Below are 18103 nucleotides of genomic sequence, written 5' to 3'. Positions count from 1 at the left end.
ATTGGGCACTCAAATGCAGAGCACTGTACTGAAAATTTGAGAGACTACTATAGAATTGGTTGAAACGATGCCTACCCACAAGGAGCTTGATGAGCCTTGTAATTCCCTCTGAATGGTCCCAAATGATTTTCCGGAAACAACTTGTTATCCATTTGTCTTTGGATTGAAAGTCAGATTGCAAACATTGGCGCTATTAAGAGATGGGGCATTTCCACTTGATTTTATGTGTTTTTCCCCCCTCAGAAGACACTGATTTCATCCTGTGTATATGCAACCAATTGGTCTATTGTACTCTCCCACATTCTTAGTGCAGTGGCCTGCACACAGTAAGTGCCCAATAAGTACCACTGATTGATTCATTGGTGAGTATTATCATTTATAAACAAAAGACGAAAAATAAACTGAGTTAACTGGAGGGGAATCACATCTTTTGCCATTTCTGGCCAGACCAGGCCAGTTTTTTTCAGATTGCTCACTGTAGCTCCAAAATCGGTGAAAATTCAGAGCCCGGCGAAGTTCAGCTGACTCCTCTCTTCAGCATGTCACTTAAAAGAGGAGTGCCAGGAAGAACAAATTCCCACACTGCTTTTATTGCTTCAGCCATGGTCATTGTTTCTTTCAGCAGATACAGACTTCAGAGATTCTAACTGGGAACATATCATTACAGTGTTCCAAAGTCTGCATTGCTAGTGCTCATATGCAATGGGGTTGTATTCCACTTTAGTGCATAACCAACCTCAAAAGGGTAGCTAATTTGTCCTTCCTCAATCTCTGAAAAGGCTAGCTCAGACTCAGGGCCTAATTGTTAGAATGAAACTTTCTAGGCTACTGTTCTCTGCAAATCATGATTGGAATCAGAATGAGAGGAGCCAAAACTCTCACTTTCAGGGGTCCTAAAACAAGAAGTCACAAACTAGTCTATCCATACCAGAAAGCAATGGATCCTAGACTTGGAGGGGCAGAAGGAATTTTCCAAGTTCCTCTGGGCTACATTTCTGCCTCAAGGCAGGGTAAGGTCTTATAACATCCAAAGAATTGAGCTACCAATCCTCTTTGTAAAAATCCAGGGATATATTGTAGCCATCAGTAGCATATATCCATTCTATTCACAGTATCCATTCTGCCCAATAAATTCTCCCTTATGCCTAACAACTCCGTTTTATTGCAGTATGAAAATAAGACAGGCCGCATTGGTTGTCCTCTAGACTGTAAACTCCTTGTGGGCAGGGAAATGTCTACCAACTGTGTTGCACTGTACTCTCCCAAGCACTTAGTACAGTGCTCTACACCCACTAAGTGCTCAATACATACCATTGATTGGCTGCAGCCAGTATTCTCCCCCTGAAAGTGGCAGCAAACAATCCTTCAAGGAAGCATCTGGCATTCCATATCTTCTTGCTAGGTCTGCTGTGGGCAATGGGGAAAATGACCGGCTCAAAATATATTTTCATAAACAGTACACTCGGTCCTGCGCAAACACGTTTTCATTCTGCTCTCTGCAGTGAACAATGTTGGTGGAATCGGGACCCTTCATCTGATGATGTGAGCCGGGCTGTGAACCCTGGTCTGTGTGTCAGAAGAAACTGTCTGTGCTCACAGGGGTGGCGTGGACCATAACAAGGACCACAAGGCCCTATGAGAGGACTGGTTGTCCTCAAAGAGGTTGGCTGGCACCAGGTGCCCAGCAACAAATGCTAGAAGTCCTCAGTCCCAGCAAACATGATGGTGAAAAGTCTCGGTGGGGGTCTAGTAAAAACCTTATGGTTATGCTAGGACTGTGGGCAGGGACTGCATCAATCACCTCTGTTATATGGCACTCTCCCAAGCGCTTAGTACTGTGCTCTGCCTACAGTAAGTGCTCAATCAATGCAATTAATTGATTGATTGATTGACTGCCAATGTCTGGGGACTCCCTCCGGGCTGGAGGAAATCCAAGGAGACACTGGCCTGGTCAAGAGGCCAAGACTCCCTTAGACTTTCTCTTCTAGGTTCAAAAATATGACCAGTTTTCTAGCTAATAACACCAGCCCTCATTTATGGTCTTTATGACATCAAGGCTATTTTGAAGACTTTTGGATTCACTCAAGAAGATTCAAAACTGAATGTGTTCTCTTTTTTCCCCTGCTGTTCTCGGCTTCTCTTTACTTAGTCCAGCTAAGTTCATTAGGCTCAGCCTTTGGTATAAAGCTATAATTCCATCACCGATACAGATGGTGATTCACAGGGTCATTCTCCTCCGACAGAGAATGTGGAACGTAAACAGATCTGGCATTCTATTTTCCAATCTCCTAGTAAAGAATGAACAAGAGGAGCAGCCTCGGGTCAGGGTAGCGGTCTTCTTAACGCAGCAACATCGGGCTGGCATTGTTTCCATGCCGCGGACCCAATCCAAGGGGAGGCAGGAAGGATGTGGGCAGGCCCAGGGCCAGGTTCCCATTGGAAACCGTGGCTTTCATGGAGCAGAGCCTCTTTTTGCTAATCCAAGTCACTATGTTTGCATCTTAGGAGGCTCGGGCTACCATCCTGATGCCCCTGTGGAGGAGGGGGGAGGAAGAGGAGCTGGCCCTAGGGGTGACCACAGAGGCCAGCATAGGAGCCGTTGTCAAAAATATGGCCAGAAGTTGATGCCCATGAGTTGCACAGCAAACACATAGTAATAATAATAATAATAATATTTGTTAAATGCTTACTATGTGTCAAGTACTGTTCTAAGATCTTGGGTGTGATACAAGTTAATCAGTCCCTGTCCCACATGGGGCTCACAGTCTTAATCCCCATTTTATAGATGAGGAAACTGAAGCACAGAGAAGTTAAGTGATTTGCCCAAGGTCACCTGGCAGACATGTGGTCACCCGGCAGACATGTGGCAGAGCTAAGATTAAAACTCAGGTCCTTCTGACACCCAAGTCCATTCTCTACCTGCTAGGCCATGCTGCTTCTCTAAAGCTCAAAGTCCCCAGGCCCAGCCAACATGACAGTGGTGAAAAGACTTGGGAGAGCCTAGTGAAAGCCTTAAGGTGATAGCCCCAATTCCCTTGGACTGTGGGCAGGGAACATATCTATCAACTCTGTTATATAATATTCTCTTAAATGCTTAGTTCAGTGCTCTGCACATAGTAAGTGCTCAATCAATATAATTGATGGGAGCAATTGACTGCCAAAGACTGGGGACCCTCTCCAGGCTGGAGGGAACCCAAGAAGACCCTGAGCAGGTCAAGAGAACATCTAGTTTTGGTTTTTCTGTGTGACTGGACCAGATTTTCTTTCCCACCCCGACTCTCCCAAGGAATTCTGACAGGACACCTGGGAATCGTGGTTTAGTCTGGACCCTTTTGGGGCTTTCCAAAGAGGTCAAAACCTTAAGCCCCTATGGGTGTCACTAAGCTGGGATCAGTGCCCAGCCCAGCCCCAACTCTCTGTAAGGGCTTGACACCAGGAAAGGGGCTCTTGAGGCTTTCTGAACAAACAAGGTAGCTCCAGAAGAGTACTAGCTCCAGAAGAGTACAATCTTCAGAAGAGTACTAGTACCAGAATAGTGCTAAGAAGCAGTGCGGCCTAGTGGATAGAGCACAGGCTTGGGAGTCAGAAGGACCTCTGAGCTAATCCCGGCCCTGCTACTTGTCTGCTGTGTGACCTTGGACAAGTCACTTCACTCCTCTGGGCCTCAGTTACCTCATCTGTAAAATTGGGGATTAAGATTATGAGCCTCATGTGGGCCAGGGGTTGTGTCCAACCCAATTTGGCTGTATCCACCCCAGAAGTCAGAACAGTGCCAGGCACAAGTAGCCTCCTAACAAATGCCACAATTAGTAGTAGTAGTAGTAGTAGTAGTATTAAGCTGCCACAGGTTGCAAGCATATTTATAGGATTACCTGATGTGGCCTGCCTGCAACCTGCATAGCTAGAGAGTAGCTTGATGAAATGCAGATCTGACATGTTGACCTACTGCCCCAACTCTGGTCCTGGAAGGTCCGCACTCCATCACCTTACCCCCTCCTACCTCACTTCTCTCCTTCTACAACTCAGCCTGCAAACTTCGCTCCTCCAATGCTAACCTTCTCACAGTGCCCCAGTCTTGTCTGTCCTGCCACCAACCCCTGGCCCATGTTCTAGAACGCCCTTCCTCCTCAAATCCCGCAATTACTCTCCCCTGCTTCAAAAGCCTCCTTCATCTCCTCTGAGAGGCCTTCTCAGACTAAGCTCCACTTTTCCTCATCTCCCACTCCCTTTTGCGTCACCCTGACTTCCTCCCTTTGCTCTTCCCTGCCCAGTCTCCCATCTGTGATCTCCACCATGGATGGGCTGGAGTTCCCCCAAACTGAGAAGCAGCATGGCCTAGTGGAAAGAGCACAGAAATAGGAGTCAGAGGACCTGGGTTTTAATGCCGCCTCTGCCACTTGTCCACTGTGTGCCCTTGGGTGAGTCTGTTTCCTCATCAGTAGAATGGGGATTCGATACCTGTTCTCCTTTTTATTTAGACTGTGAGCCCCAGGTGGGACATGGACTGAGTCTGACCCAATCGGACAGGGGTGTCCAGCCCAGTTTCAACGTCCACTGAAACGGGGGCAATCAGTTCACGAAATTCATTGCCCGATTCAAAATACAGTGGAAGCCTCCCATAACCCTATCCAGAATGGGATGAAATTGGATATACCGGGATCTGATCGCATCTCCCTAGAGGCTCCCAGCCCCTTACAATCAGGCTGTTCATACCCGCCGTCACTTGGCAAGGCTGCGCTCCAACAGTTTTTGGCCCCGACAGCAGATAGTCTGAAATGAAATGTTTTTTGGCAGTGCAGAGACCCCCGAGGCACTTCCCTATACTCCTTCTCCTCCTAATAGAGCCCTTCTGATTAAACGTGGTTTCCTTTAATGCAGGGTGGTCCTCGTCCCTCGAGCCCCCTTTATAAAGGACATAGTTTGGATATGTAACGGTAATGAAAGGAATGTGCAATCTTTTAGAGATGGCTTGGGGTTGCAAACCACTAGCAGTCAAGACAATCTGCAGTTGAATCTGGAGATTCAGTGGGGCACATCAGTGCTTATTAATACTACTACTACTACTACTGATAATAATAATTGTGGTATTCGTTAAGCACTTACTATGTGCACTGTTCTATGTGCTGGGATAGATACAAGTTAACCAGGTTGGATACAGTCCCTGTTGCCCATGGGCCTCACACTCGAATCCCCATTTTAAAGATGAGGTAACTGAGGCACAGAGAAGTTGCTTCTCTGGATTGTTTCCTCCTCCTCTTCCTTTTCCTGCTTCCATTCAGAGCATCCCCACTAAACTGGCAAAGCCAAAGAAGAGTTTGTAGTCCACGTTTATTTTTTTTTATAGTGTTTGTTAAGCACTCCCTATGTGTTGAGAGCTCTTCTAAGCACTGGAGTAGACACAAGTTAATCAAGTCGGACACAGTCCCTGTCCCACATTGGGCTCACAGTCTAAGTAGGAGGGAGAACAGGTACTGAATCTCCACTTTACAGGTTGAGGAAACTGAGGTACAAAGAAATGAATTAACCTACCCAAGGTCACACAGCAGACAAGTGGTGGAGCTGGGATTATTCATTCATTCATTCATTCAATCATCTTGATTGAACATTTACTATGTGCAGAGCACTGTACTAAGAGCTTGGGAGAGTACAATATCACAATAAACTCCCAGATCCATGCTCTTTGCACTAGGCCACACTGATTCTCAGTTCTGGGGAATTCTGCCCCATCTCCAAAAGAAGCAGTGTGGCTTAGTGGAAAGAACATGAACTTGGGAGCCAGAGGACATGGGTTCTAATCCCAACTCCGCCACTTGTGTGCTGTGTGAAGGAGAAGGCAAGCAAGGTAAGCCACTTAATTTCTCTGTGCCTCAGTTACCTCATCTGTAAAATGGGGATTAAGACTGTGAACTCCACTTGGAACAACCCAATTATCTTGTATCTACCCCAGTGTTTAGAACAGTGCTTGGCACATATTAAGCACTTAACAAATACCTTAATTATTTATTATTATTATTCCACCTTTGGCTGGGATGGGAGGGTGGGTCCCGAGAGCCACAGAGGCAGAGAAGCATGGCAACAGGGAGGAGAATGATGAGGTGGAAAAAAAAAGGAGGAAGAGGAGGAGGAAGAGGAGGAGGAGAAAGTGCTCATCTTTTCTCCTTCAGTGGTGGCAGTAGCCATCTCACTCCTCCTTCATACCCAGAGGCTGATCTGACCCTCTTTGGAATTTCTACAGCTTCCAAATCAGCAACACCCCAGCCGTCTGGATACTCCTGGCATGAGCCTGTAGAAGCCAGTTCAGCTGGAGCAGAGGATGGCCACAGGAGGAGGTGACAGCTTAGTGAGTAGTCCCATTTCTCTTCTTCTCGCCCTTTCTCTCCCTCCCCTCCCTTTTCTTCATCTCTTTCCCCTTCTGCCTTTCTCCTTCTTCCTTGTTTATCTCTCTGGCTCTCCCCTTCTCCCCACCACCTTTCCCAAGCTGTCCCACCCTGTTTTTTTCACCTTACATGACCTCCTCAGTCCTCCATTCTGCTTTGCGTGGGTCTCTCCAAACTTCCATCTTGCGTCTTGTTATGCTGTACCCTCCCAAGCGCTTAGTAGAATGCTCTGAGTATAGCTAGCACTCAGTAAATATGATTGACTATTTGACTGGCTGAGAAATTATTTATAGGAAGCCACTTGCAGCATCATCTTCACCCTAGAAATTACGGTGGCCAGGAGTATCTCTTGGAAGGTGATCCAAGATAATCAATCAATCAATCTGTCAAGTATGTTTGTTGAGTGCTTACTCTGTACAGAGCCCAGTACTCAGTGCTTTAGGGGGAACAGTAGAGCTAGTAGACATAAGTGAAGAAGTAGCGTGGCCTAGTGGATAGAGCAGAGGCCTGGAAGTCAGAAGGACCTGAGTTCTAATTCTGGTTCCACCACTTGTCTGCTGTGTCACCTTGGACAAGTCACTTCACTTCTCCATACCTCAGTTACCTCATTTGTAAAATGGGGATTAGGACTGTGAACCCCATATGGGACATGGACTGGTCCAGCCTGATTAATATGTAGCTACCCCAGCACTTAGTACAGTGCCTGGCACACAGTGAGGGCTTAACAAATACCATTAATAAATAATGAATGATCCCTGCCCTCAAGGAGTTTTCAAACTAGTTGGGGAGACAAACTCGAGGATAAATTCCAGGCAAATGATAAGCAACAGAGTTTAAAATTGTGCAAGTGACAACTATGGGTGAAGTGGATTGCAGGGGAGGGGTAAGGAGTGGGGAGGAGCAACTGAATCTAAGGAGAAGGGGAAGAAGAAGCATTGGGAGCCTGCCCATGGCTCACATATTCCGCCTGGTTACAGGAGTCCCTGGGATCTCAAGGTGCACTGACAATGACCTCGGAGAACTGAGACCCCATTGTCAGCATTTGCTGAATTTATAGAGACGATAAAGCGTGAGTCTTTGAAAGGCCAGGCCTCCCTGGTGAATAGACACCTGTTGTTCGCTCAGGGAAAGTGCAGGGCCCAGAGCTATCAACAATGCCCGGTGAAGCTGGGCCCTTTCAGAGGCAGGGTTTTGTGTCTGTTCTTCTGCCCATTCTATGGCAGCTGTTAATGAACAAAAGCTATTCCCAGGGTTGCTCCGATAACACTGAAAAGATGGGCGATTGACCCAAATTTGCTATGCAAATTTGCTATGCAAATTTCAACATCAAATAATGTTGGTATTTGTTAAGCGCTTAGTATGTGCAGAGCACTGTTCTAAGCGCTGGGGCAGATACAGGGTAATCAGTTTGTCCCATGTGAGGCTCACAGATAATCCCCATTTTAATAATAATAATAATGTTGGTATTTGTTAAGCGCTTACTATGTGCCGAGCACTGTTCTAAGCGCTGGGGTAGACATAGGGGAATCAGGTTGTCCCACGTGGGGCTCACAGTCTTCATCCCCATTTTACAGATGAGGGAACTGAGGCACGGAGAAGTTAAGTGACTTGCCCACAGTCACACAGCCGACAAGTGGCAGAGCTGGGATTCGAACTCATGAGCCCTGACTCCAAAGCCCGTGCTCTTTCCACTGAGCCACGCACAGATGAGGTAACTGAGGCACAGAGAAGTTAAGTGACTTGCCCACAGTCACACAGCTGACAAGTGGCAGAGCCGGGAGTCAAACCCATGACCTCTGATTCCGATGCCCAGGCTCTTTTCACTGAGCCACACTGCTTCTCCAAAGAGGTCCTGGTCTGTCCAAAAGAAAAAAAAAGAACGATTACATCCATATTATTATTATTATGGTAGTTGCTAAATGCATCCTATCGACAGCATAGGACAAGCACCCACAGCCATCTGGGTATGATCAATCAGTCAATAGATTGTATTTACTGAGTCCTTACTATGAAGAATGTGCTCAACTAAGCATTTGGAAGAGTACAAGAGAGTTAGTAGACAGGATCCTGCCCTCAAGGAGCTTAAAGTCTCAAGGGGTGATGGATATTAAAATAAACACGTGAAGCAGGAAGCAACAAAGTTTACAGGTACATATGTAAGAGCTGTGGGGATGAGGGGTGGGGTAAGTACCGAAGTGCTAGAGTGGGAAAGGACTCAAGTGCATAGGTCATGTGGTAAGGAAGGAAGGGATGGAGGGGAGATGAGAGATTGGTCAGAGACAGCTTTGTGGAGGAGATAGGATTTTAGTAGGGTTTTGAAATGGTGGTCTGTCAGATTTGAAGGGGGATGGATGTTCCAGAAGGTGTGCAATATATCAATGGTGAAAGAGACAAGAGTGAGGAAAAAAGGGTGCGAGCTGGGCAGTTACACTGTAGTTAATCAATCAATGGTATTTATTGAGCACTTACTGTGTGCTGAGCACTGTACTAAGTGCTTGGGAGAGTACGAGAGAAGAGAGTTGGTAAACACATTCTCTGCCCACACAACCTTACAGTCTAGAGGAGTTCAGTGACTTGCTTAGCGATTGTACTGCCAATATTCACATGGCACAAGCATAGTTTCTGAAAATGCAGTTTGCACTGGAACTTCAGACCAACTGAATTTAATATAATAATAATAATGTTGGTATTTGTAAAGCGCTTACTATGTGCCAAGCCCTGTTCTAAGCGCTGGGGTAGATACAAGGTAATCAGGTTGGTCCCCGTGGGGCTCACAGTCTTAATCCCCATTTTACAGATGAGGAAACTGAGGCACCCAGAAGTGAAGTGACTTGCCCAAGGTCACACAGCAGACAAATGGCAGAGCTGGGATTAGAACCCAGGCCTCTGCTCTACCCACTAGGTTTTGTTGCATCTCCATGTGGACAGGGATTGTGTCTACCAACTCTATTGTACTGTACTTTCCCAAGTGCTTAGTACAGTGCTCTGCACACAGAAAGCACTCAATAAATATCACTGATGGATCGCTTGGTCCCACGCACCCAAAACATGTACGTGCTCAAGAGCCCCATTGCGCCAGCCAGCACAGAGTAATGGTCTTAACAAATGCTCTGGTGATGGTGATGGTGGTGATGGTGAGGTGATCAAGGTTCTAAGACAGACTGCAGCGTTGCTCTCTGGAAAGAGGAAACATCCTGTCAAATTAAAACTCCACATCAGTTAAGTAGCACAGCAACAAAGTGGCTATGGTGTGGAAGTTAGGCCAGGCCTAAGGAACAAAGAGCCAAATCACAGAAAGCAAGAGGCAAAGGAACAAAAGCCCCAATGAGAGGGGAAAGACTATTTTTTTTCTCTAAGTTTCTGGAAAAATTTGGCAGGTAGTTGTGGATTTTTTTGAAGCAATACTATTTTCTTTTTGAATAAAAATTAATGCAATTGCAAATGTCATGTGTGTGTAGTTATATCCCCTCTGTTCAAGTTCCTGCAAATTACCTCAATAAACTATAATGTCCTATTATAAGGAACCTTAGAGATTTACTGTTGCTGAAGACACTCCCCTGCTCAAGTTCTGAGGTGAAGGTGGTGTCAGGGGTGTGGCACAATTCCTAGCTGAACCCTCATTTTAAAGCCTCTAGCTAATGCATGAAAGGCCAGGCATTTGGGGTCAGATTAAGTGAGCAATGAAAAGACGTTGATTAGTCAAATGTGAGCGGGGCAAGAGAGCAATGTGGCCTAGTGGATAGAGCAAGGGCCTGGGAGTCAGAAGGACCTGGGTCCCAGCTCCACAATGTGTCTGCTTCATAACCTTGGGCAAGTCACTTTACTTTTCTGTGCCCCAGATATCTCATCTGTAAAAATGGGGATTAAGACTGTGAGTCTCACGTGGGACATGGACTGTGTCCAACCTGGTTATCTTGAATCTACCCTAGCACTTAGTATAGTGGCTGGCACATAGTAAATGCTTAACAAGTACCACAAAAGGTAGTGGGGGGGAGGAGGGGCAGGGTTGGGGTGCTCTCTTTTCAAGACAGTTTTAGGGCATTATTTATAGAGAGGAGTAGCATGGTTTAGTGGAAGGAACACAGGCCTGGGAGTCAGAGGACTTGGGTTCTAATCCCAGGTCTGACAGTTGCCTGTTGTATGACCTTAGGCAAGTCACTTAACTTCTTTTCTCTGTGCCTCAGTTTCCTCATCTATAAAATGGGGTCTTAACACCTGTTCTCCCTCCTACTTAGACTGTGAGCCCCATGTGGCCCAGGACTGTGTCCAACCTGATCAACTTGTATTTACCCTAGTGCTTAGAAGAGTCCATGACACATAGTAAGCACTTAACAGATACCATAATACTAATAAGAATAAAAGGAATCCTTCTTTGAACATCCTCACTAGCAGTTTATTTGGACTTAGTTTGAAAGTGGAGAGGGAGAATCCCAAAGCAATGATTAGAAATGCTCCTCTCCTACAAACACTGAAAGAGTATTGCAATAAGGACATGCAGAATTGCTATTCCTTCCACTAGCTGGACCACAGTCAGGTGAGTGATGACAGATAACCACACATTAAGAAAAATGTGCTTTTTAAGCTTGATTGGGTCAGAGACTACCTAGTACACTGATTCCTCTTCCACTTTCTTATTCCCTGCAACAATATTTTTCTGTTCTTGGTGACAGGATAAAGTGATTATGAAATGAGGGTGTTAAATCCAACACCTGTGGAGAGACTGCCAAGGAGAGGACTCAACTGCTGAGAAAGACAAAGTCTGAGAGAGGTATTACTGCATTTTACAGGATCAATTGATCAATCCATCAACAAGATGGAACACTTATTGTGTGCAGAGTGCTGTACTAAATCTTTGGGAAGTACAATACAATAGCATTGGTTGATGCAATCCCTGCCCTCAAGGAGTTTACAGTCTAGTGAGGGAGATAGACAAGGGAGATAGACATTGAAATAGATTACAGAGAGGGGAAGATCCTGATGGGTGTGGACATTGCCAATGCAGAACTGTTGGTCACCAAAATTCAGACACCAGGATAAGGTAGCTCACTTTGAGCTAAAGAGTGGTAGGGTCCACTTCTTCTTGCCAGACCTGTAGGAGAGAAGCAGCATGGCCTAGTGGATAGAGCATAGGCCTGGAAGTCTGAAAGACCTGGGCTCTAATCCCAGCTCTGCCACTTGTCTGCTGTGTGAGTTGTCTGCAAGTCACTTCACTTCTCTGTGTCTCAGTTCCCTCATTTGTAAAATGGGGATTAAGGCCATGAAGGTCCATGTGGGACATGGACTGTGTCCAACCTGATTAGCTTGTATCTACCCCAGTGCTTAGTACAGTGCCTGGCATATAGTAAGCACCTAAGGAGTACCATAAAAAAGGTGTTTCTCTCACCACATCCCCTAGGGTCAGACCAATCGCCTAACAGCCTTAAATCCAGGTCAGATGATGACCAAACTCCAACTCACATTTCCAGCAACAGGTCCCAAGGATGGCAGGTCTTCACCTGTGTCCACCCCTAGGGAGAACGGGTCTGGGAACTGCCTGCCCTCTGCCCTAGGCAGCCCTCTGCATGCTCACAAGGATGATCATCGGAAATGTCCCGGTTCATCAGTTGTCACCTCAGGGCGAATATTACTGGAGGCTTGTTAGGCAGGCCGGGCCATGTCCACTAGACCCTCAGGCACCCGGCAGCTTCACCGAGCTGCCCTGAAAGAGGATGTCCCAGCACACCACCCATGGACTTGGCCGTGAATGCCCAGGGGTCAACCTCTCCAGTGGAAGCAGCATCTTGGAATTTCGTCTATGGGGGGCCATGCACTGAACCCTCTTTGGAGGCAGTCAAATACAATTCTCCATTTTTCTCAATTCTTGCCCCTTCATTGCCCATTGGTCAGTCCACATTTCCAGGGATGAATGCTATCCATTGAGCACTTACTGTGTGCAGTTTCTCTCCCCCTGTGTCTCTCCTCCCTGTTAGAGCCATTCCACCCTCTTTGAATGGGAGTTGGAACTGGGGACTCTGCTCCTACTGCTCATGCAGAGAGGTCCTGCTTGTCTCGGGGCTCTTTTGCCAGGTGGAATTGCCTGCTTATAGTAATAATAACTATGGTATTTGTTAATCATTTATTGTGTGCCAGGTACTGTAATAAATGCTGGGGTGGATATAAGCAAATTGGGTAGGACACAGCCCCTGTCATTCATTCAATTGTATTTACTGAACACTTACTGTGTGCAGAGCACTGTCCTAAGTGCATAAGTCCCATGGGTGGTTTACAGTCTTAATCCCCATTTTACAAATGAGGTAACTGAGGCACAGAGCTCCACTAACCCACAGCCCTGGATCACCTCCTCCGTCCGCCTCCTACGCTCCTATGCTCGAGCTGCTGAGCACTGCTGGCGAAAGTCCAAGCACCAAGCCGACCTCACACACTTCAAATTTATCCTTTCCTGCCTTAACTCTGCCCTCTCCTCCGCCAGGCAAAGCTTCTTCTCCTCCCTCATCGACACCCATGCCCGTCACCCCCGCCGATTGTTCCGGACCTTTAACTCTCTCCTTAGGCCCCCTGTTCCTCCCCCTCCCCCATCTCTCACCCCCAATGATCTGGCCACCTATTTCCTCACGAAAATCAACACGATCAGGTCTGAGCTCCCCAAAGTCACCCCTCCGCCTCTCCCCTCCCCCCCACCAACCCCCTCCCCTACTTTCCCATCCTTCCCTGCAGTATCCTCAGAGGAGATCTCCTCCCTCCTCGCAAGTGCCACCCCCTCCACCTGCGCCTCGGACCCCATTCCCTCTCACCTTCTTAAAACCATCGCCCCTGCCCTCCTCCCTTCCTTAACTTCTATTTTTAACCACTCAATCTCCAAGGGCTCCTTCCCCTCTGCCTTCAAACATGCCCACGTCTCCCCCATCCTAAAAAAACCCGCTCTTGACCCCACTTCCCCCTCCAGTTATCGTCCTATCTCCCTACTACCCTTCCTTTCCAAAATCTTAGAACGAGGCGTCTACAATCGATGCCTTGAATTCCTTAACTCCCATTCTCTCCTAGACCCCCTCCAATCTGGCTTCCGTCCCCTCCACTCTACCAAGACTGCTCTCTCTAAGGTCACCCATGACCCCCTTCTTGCCAAATCCAATGGCTCCTACTCCATTCTGATCCTCCTTGACCTCTCTGCTGCCTTTGACACTGTCGACCATCCCCTCCTCCTCCATACCTTATCTCACCTTGGCTTCACGGACTCTGTCCTCTCCTGGTTCTCCTCTTACCTCTCTGGCCGATCATTCTCGGTCTCCTACGCTGGAGCCTCCTCCCCCTCCCATCCTTTAACTGTTGGAGTTCCTCAAGGGTCAGTTCTTGGCCCTCTTCTGTTCTCCATTTACACTCACTCCCTCGGTGAACTCATCCGCTCTCACGGCTTTGACTACCATCTCTACGCAGATGACACGCAGATCTACATCTCCGCCCCTGTCCTCTCCCCCTCCCTTCAGGCTCGCATCTCCTCCTGCCTCCGGGACGTCTCCACCTGGATGTCGGCCCGCCACCTAAAACTCAACATGAGCAAGACTGAGCTCCTCATCTTCCCTCCCAAGCCCGGTCCGCTCCCAGACTTCTCCATCACCGTGGATGGCACGACCATCCTTCCCGTCCCGCAGGCCCGCAATCTCGGTGTCATCCTTGACTCGTCCCTCTCGTTCACCCCACACATCCTATCCGTTACCAAGACCTGCCGGTTTCACCTCTACAATATCGCCAAGATCCGCCCTTTCCTCTCCACCCAAACGGCTACCTTACTATTACGGGCTCTCGTTATTTCCCGGCTAGACTACTGTGTCAGCCTTCTCTCTGACCTCCCTTCCTCCTCTCTCGCCCCGCTCTGGTCTATTCTTCACTCCGCTGCCCGGCTCATCTTCCCGCACAAACGATCTGGGCATGTCACTCCCCTTCTTAAACAACTCCAGTGGTTGCCTATCGACCTCCGCTCCAAACAAAAACTCCTCACTCTAGGCTTCAAGGCTCTCCATCACCTTGCCCCTTCCTACCTCTCCTCCCTTCTCTCTTTCTACCGCCCACCCCGCACGCTCCGCTCCTCCGCCGCCCACTTCCTCGCCGTCCCTCGGTCTCGCCTATCCCGCCGTCGACCCCTGGGTCACGTCCTCCCGCGGTCCTGGAACGCCCTCCCTCCTCACCTCCGCCAAACTGATTCTCTTTCCCTCTTCAAAACCTTACTTAAAAATCACCTCCTCCAAGAGGCGTTCCCAGACTGAGCTCCTCTTCCCCCTCAACTCCCTCTGCCATCCCCCCTTTACCTCTCCGCAGCTAAAGCCTCATTTTCCCCTTTTCCCTCTGCTCCTCCACCTCTCCCTTCCCATCCCCACAGCACTGTACTCGTCCGCTCAATGTATATATTTTCGTTACCCTATTTATTTTGTTAATGAATTGTACATCGCCTTGATTCTATTTAGTTGCCATCGTTTTTACGAGATGTTCTTCCCCTTGACGCAGTTTATTGCCATTGTTCTTGTCTGTCCGTCTCCCCCGATTAGACTGTAAGCCCGTCAAATGGCAGGGACTGTCTCTATCTGTTGCCGACTTGTTCATCCCAAGCGCTTAGTACAGTGCTCTGCACATAGTAAGCGCTCAATAAATACTATTGAATGAAGTGAAGAGATTTGCCCAAAGTCACACAGCAGACAAGCAGCAGGGTTAGGATTAGAACCCATGACCTTCTGACTGCCAGGCCCATGCTCTATCCACTAAGCCAAGCTGCTTCTCTATTCTGTATCAGGTCTTAGAGACTGTGGACTCAGGTAGATTCAAATGACAGATGATCACTCTTCCTACCTTCAAAGCCTATTGAAAGCACTCATCTTATCATATGCTGTCGAGTTGTCTCTGACCCATAGCGACACCATGGATACATCTGTCCCAGAATGCCCCATCTCCACCTGCAATCGTTCTGGTAGTGGATCTATAGAGTTTGCTTGATAAAAATATGGATGTGGTTTACCATTACCTTCCTTCTGTACAGTAAGCTTGAGTCTCCTCCCTCGACTCTCTTCCAAGCTGCTTCTGCCCAGCACAAGTGAGTTTTGAAAGTCCATCTCCTCCAAGAGGCCTTCCCTGACTGAGCCCTCATTTCCTCTTCCCCCACTGCCTTCTGTGCCTTCTTCCACTTGGATTTGCACCCTTTAGTCACTTCTCCCTCAATTCTAAATTATTTATTTATATTAGTGCTTGTCTCCCTCTCTAGTTTGTAAGCTTGCCATGGGCAGGGAGCTTGTCCACTGACTCTTTTATATGGTACTCTCCCAAGTTGTTAGTCCAGTGCTCTGCACACAATCAGCGCTCAATAAATGAATGATTTAAATTGACCCCCGAGCAGTAAAGATTTGATATCGATGATCTCTGAGAGTAACAATCCATAAACTCTCCCAAGTGCTTAGTACAGTGTTCTGCACACAGTAATTGATCAATAAATATCACTGGATGATCACAGACATGACTCAAATCAGCCAGAATCAATATTATGTAAAAAATAAAGATTTTTATATCCTGTCACTTTTACAATTTTTTATTATTTTCATCCAAAAATAAAAGTACATTTTATACATTACCCTTTCAGATCCTGAGCCTTTAAGAATGCACTATATTTCATTTTAAAATGATCCTCCAGAAGGTTGTTTTGTGCTGGAATCTATTGGTTTCTCTTTGTAAAGGAGAAGATATTTATATTAGTAAAGGCAGCCACACCCTAAGCCCCAAGATATTTCTAACTCATACAGTATGGGTTTTATACTTTCCCTCACAGTCTAGTTTTCAGTCACTCTGTGAAAAGCCCTTTCAATTAGCTGAAATTATCCATTTACCATGTAGTATAACTGTAGCAGAACAGCAGTCAAGATTTCCATTTCACAGGAAATTTTCTGAAAGGTCAGAGAATTCAAAAAGAGGAAAAATGTGTAATAATGAGAGCCAAAGAATACTGTTAAATAGACTCTCATATTTCTCAGAATGTTTTTACATTCAACTTTCACCAGAATACCAGTGAAGTTGAAAGCTAGAAACTTGTGCTAGAGGAGAATTTTTCTACTCACTGTCACAACAGCTTGTCTTCTGAAGTAACCACTAATTCACATTTCTGTTGGGCTTTTATGAAAAATTCTCTAGCTGTCACCATAGACCAGAGAAACCCCTTTTCCCCCTAAGCTCACGCAGTCACACGTGTGTTTTAGCTTACCAGCAAACCCACGTTTCAAATTCCTTGGATATTACTCTAAACAAACAATGAAGTAAAAACAATTTTCCCTGTTGTTTTTTAACAGTCTTGCCCGATGAGTCTCTCAAGGATTGGAAAGCACTGGGCTTGGTGAACATTTTAAACATGGTTTTTTGAAAAGGGATTTTATTAACCAGTTCCCTTGGTTTGTGAGCCCCATGTGGGACAGGGACTATGTCAAACATGACTATCTTGTATCTGATACCCCAGCACTTTAGTACAATGATTGGCATATAGCAAATGCTTAATAATTATTATTATTAGTAGTAATTATTATTTCTGAGGCACATGCAAAATAAACCATTTGATGCCAATTCCTCCTGTCTTTACTCTCCTTAAAGGGTATCTAGCTCTGTTCAAGATAAAACCAGTATCACAAAGTCTTCTCGTAAGAGGCTGTCAAATCCTCCACTGAATTTTTCTTGGCCAAAAAATAGTTTGGGTAATTTTCTGGATGACTCACCTGTATGTCTTCATTAAATAGATGCTCAACCTCGCAAATGGACCTACAGTTCAACAGAGTTCTTTCCTGAATGAAAAAACGTCTTATGGAGAAATTTAGATACAGGCAAGGCCTCAAAAACTTGAGATGTGGAATAGTAGTTCTTGTAGCAACTCTGAATTCCTTAACCAAAAATAAAGTGAATTAATTTCAAAATTAAGGGGCTAGTGGGAATTGTGAGAAACAATTCCCAAAAGTCTCTCAATTTCAAATCATTTTTTGCTTAAATTCAAGGAGTAGAAATGGGAGCTAGCTTCTTGATTTTTAGACTGAAATGGTCACCTGTTCCTTTCAACACAACTATTCTCTGAAAAAGATTCATTCATTCAATAGTATTTATTGAGCTTCTACTATGTGCAGAGCACTGTACTAAGTGCTTGGAATGTGCATTTCGGCAACAGATAGAGACAATCACTGCCCACTGATGGGCTTACAGTCTAATGGGGGAGACAGACATACAAAAACAATAGCAATAAATAGAATCAAGGGGATGTACACCTCATTAACAAAATAAATAGGGTAATAAAAATATATACAAACGAGCAAATGAGCAGTGCTGAGGGGAGGGGAAGGGAGAGGGGGAAGAGCAGAGGGTAATGGGGGGAAGGGGGCTTAGCTGAGGGGAGGTGAAGGGGGGGCAGAAAGGCAGCAGAGGGAGCAGAGGGAAAAGGGGAAGCTCAGTCTGGGAAGGCCTCTTGGAGGAGGTGAGCTCTCAGTAGGTCTTTGAAGAGGGGAAGAGAGTTAGTTTGGCAGAGGTGAGGAGGGAGGGCATTCCAGGACAGTGGGAGGACATGGGTCGGGGTCGATGGGATAGGCGAGAACAGGGGACGGTGAGGAGGTGGGCGGCAGAGGAGTGGAGTGTGCGGGGTGGGGAGTAGAAAGAGAGAAGGGAGGAGAGGTAGGAGGGGGCAAGGTGATGGAGAGACTTGAAGCCTAGAGTGAGAAGTTTTTGTT

At 46.6% G+C, this 18103-nt stretch overlaps 1 long non-coding RNA gene across 1 annotated transcript; it reads left to right on the top strand.

Annotated features, from left to right (window-relative positions):
- The first annotated feature begins 6156 nt into the window (after positions 1-6156).
- LOC114806769 lies at positions 6157-17268 on the top strand. The gene is made up of 3 exons (XR_003754836.1): positions 6157-6340; positions 11048-11145; positions 17132-17268. It is a non-coding gene; the product is annotated as an uncharacterized LOC114806769 (long non-coding RNA).
- Positions 17269-18103: the final 835 nt, after the last annotated feature.

The sequence above is a fragment of the Ornithorhynchus anatinus genome, chromosome 2 (genome assembly GCF_004115215.2).
Source record: "Ornithorhynchus anatinus isolate Pmale09 chromosome 2, mOrnAna1.pri.v4, whole genome shotgun sequence".
Taxonomy (NCBI): domain Eukaryota; kingdom Metazoa; phylum Chordata; class Mammalia; order Monotremata; family Ornithorhynchidae; genus Ornithorhynchus; species Ornithorhynchus anatinus.
The sequence above is the reverse complement of the archived record's forward strand: the minus strand, read 5'-3'. Positions and strand labels throughout refer to the sequence as shown.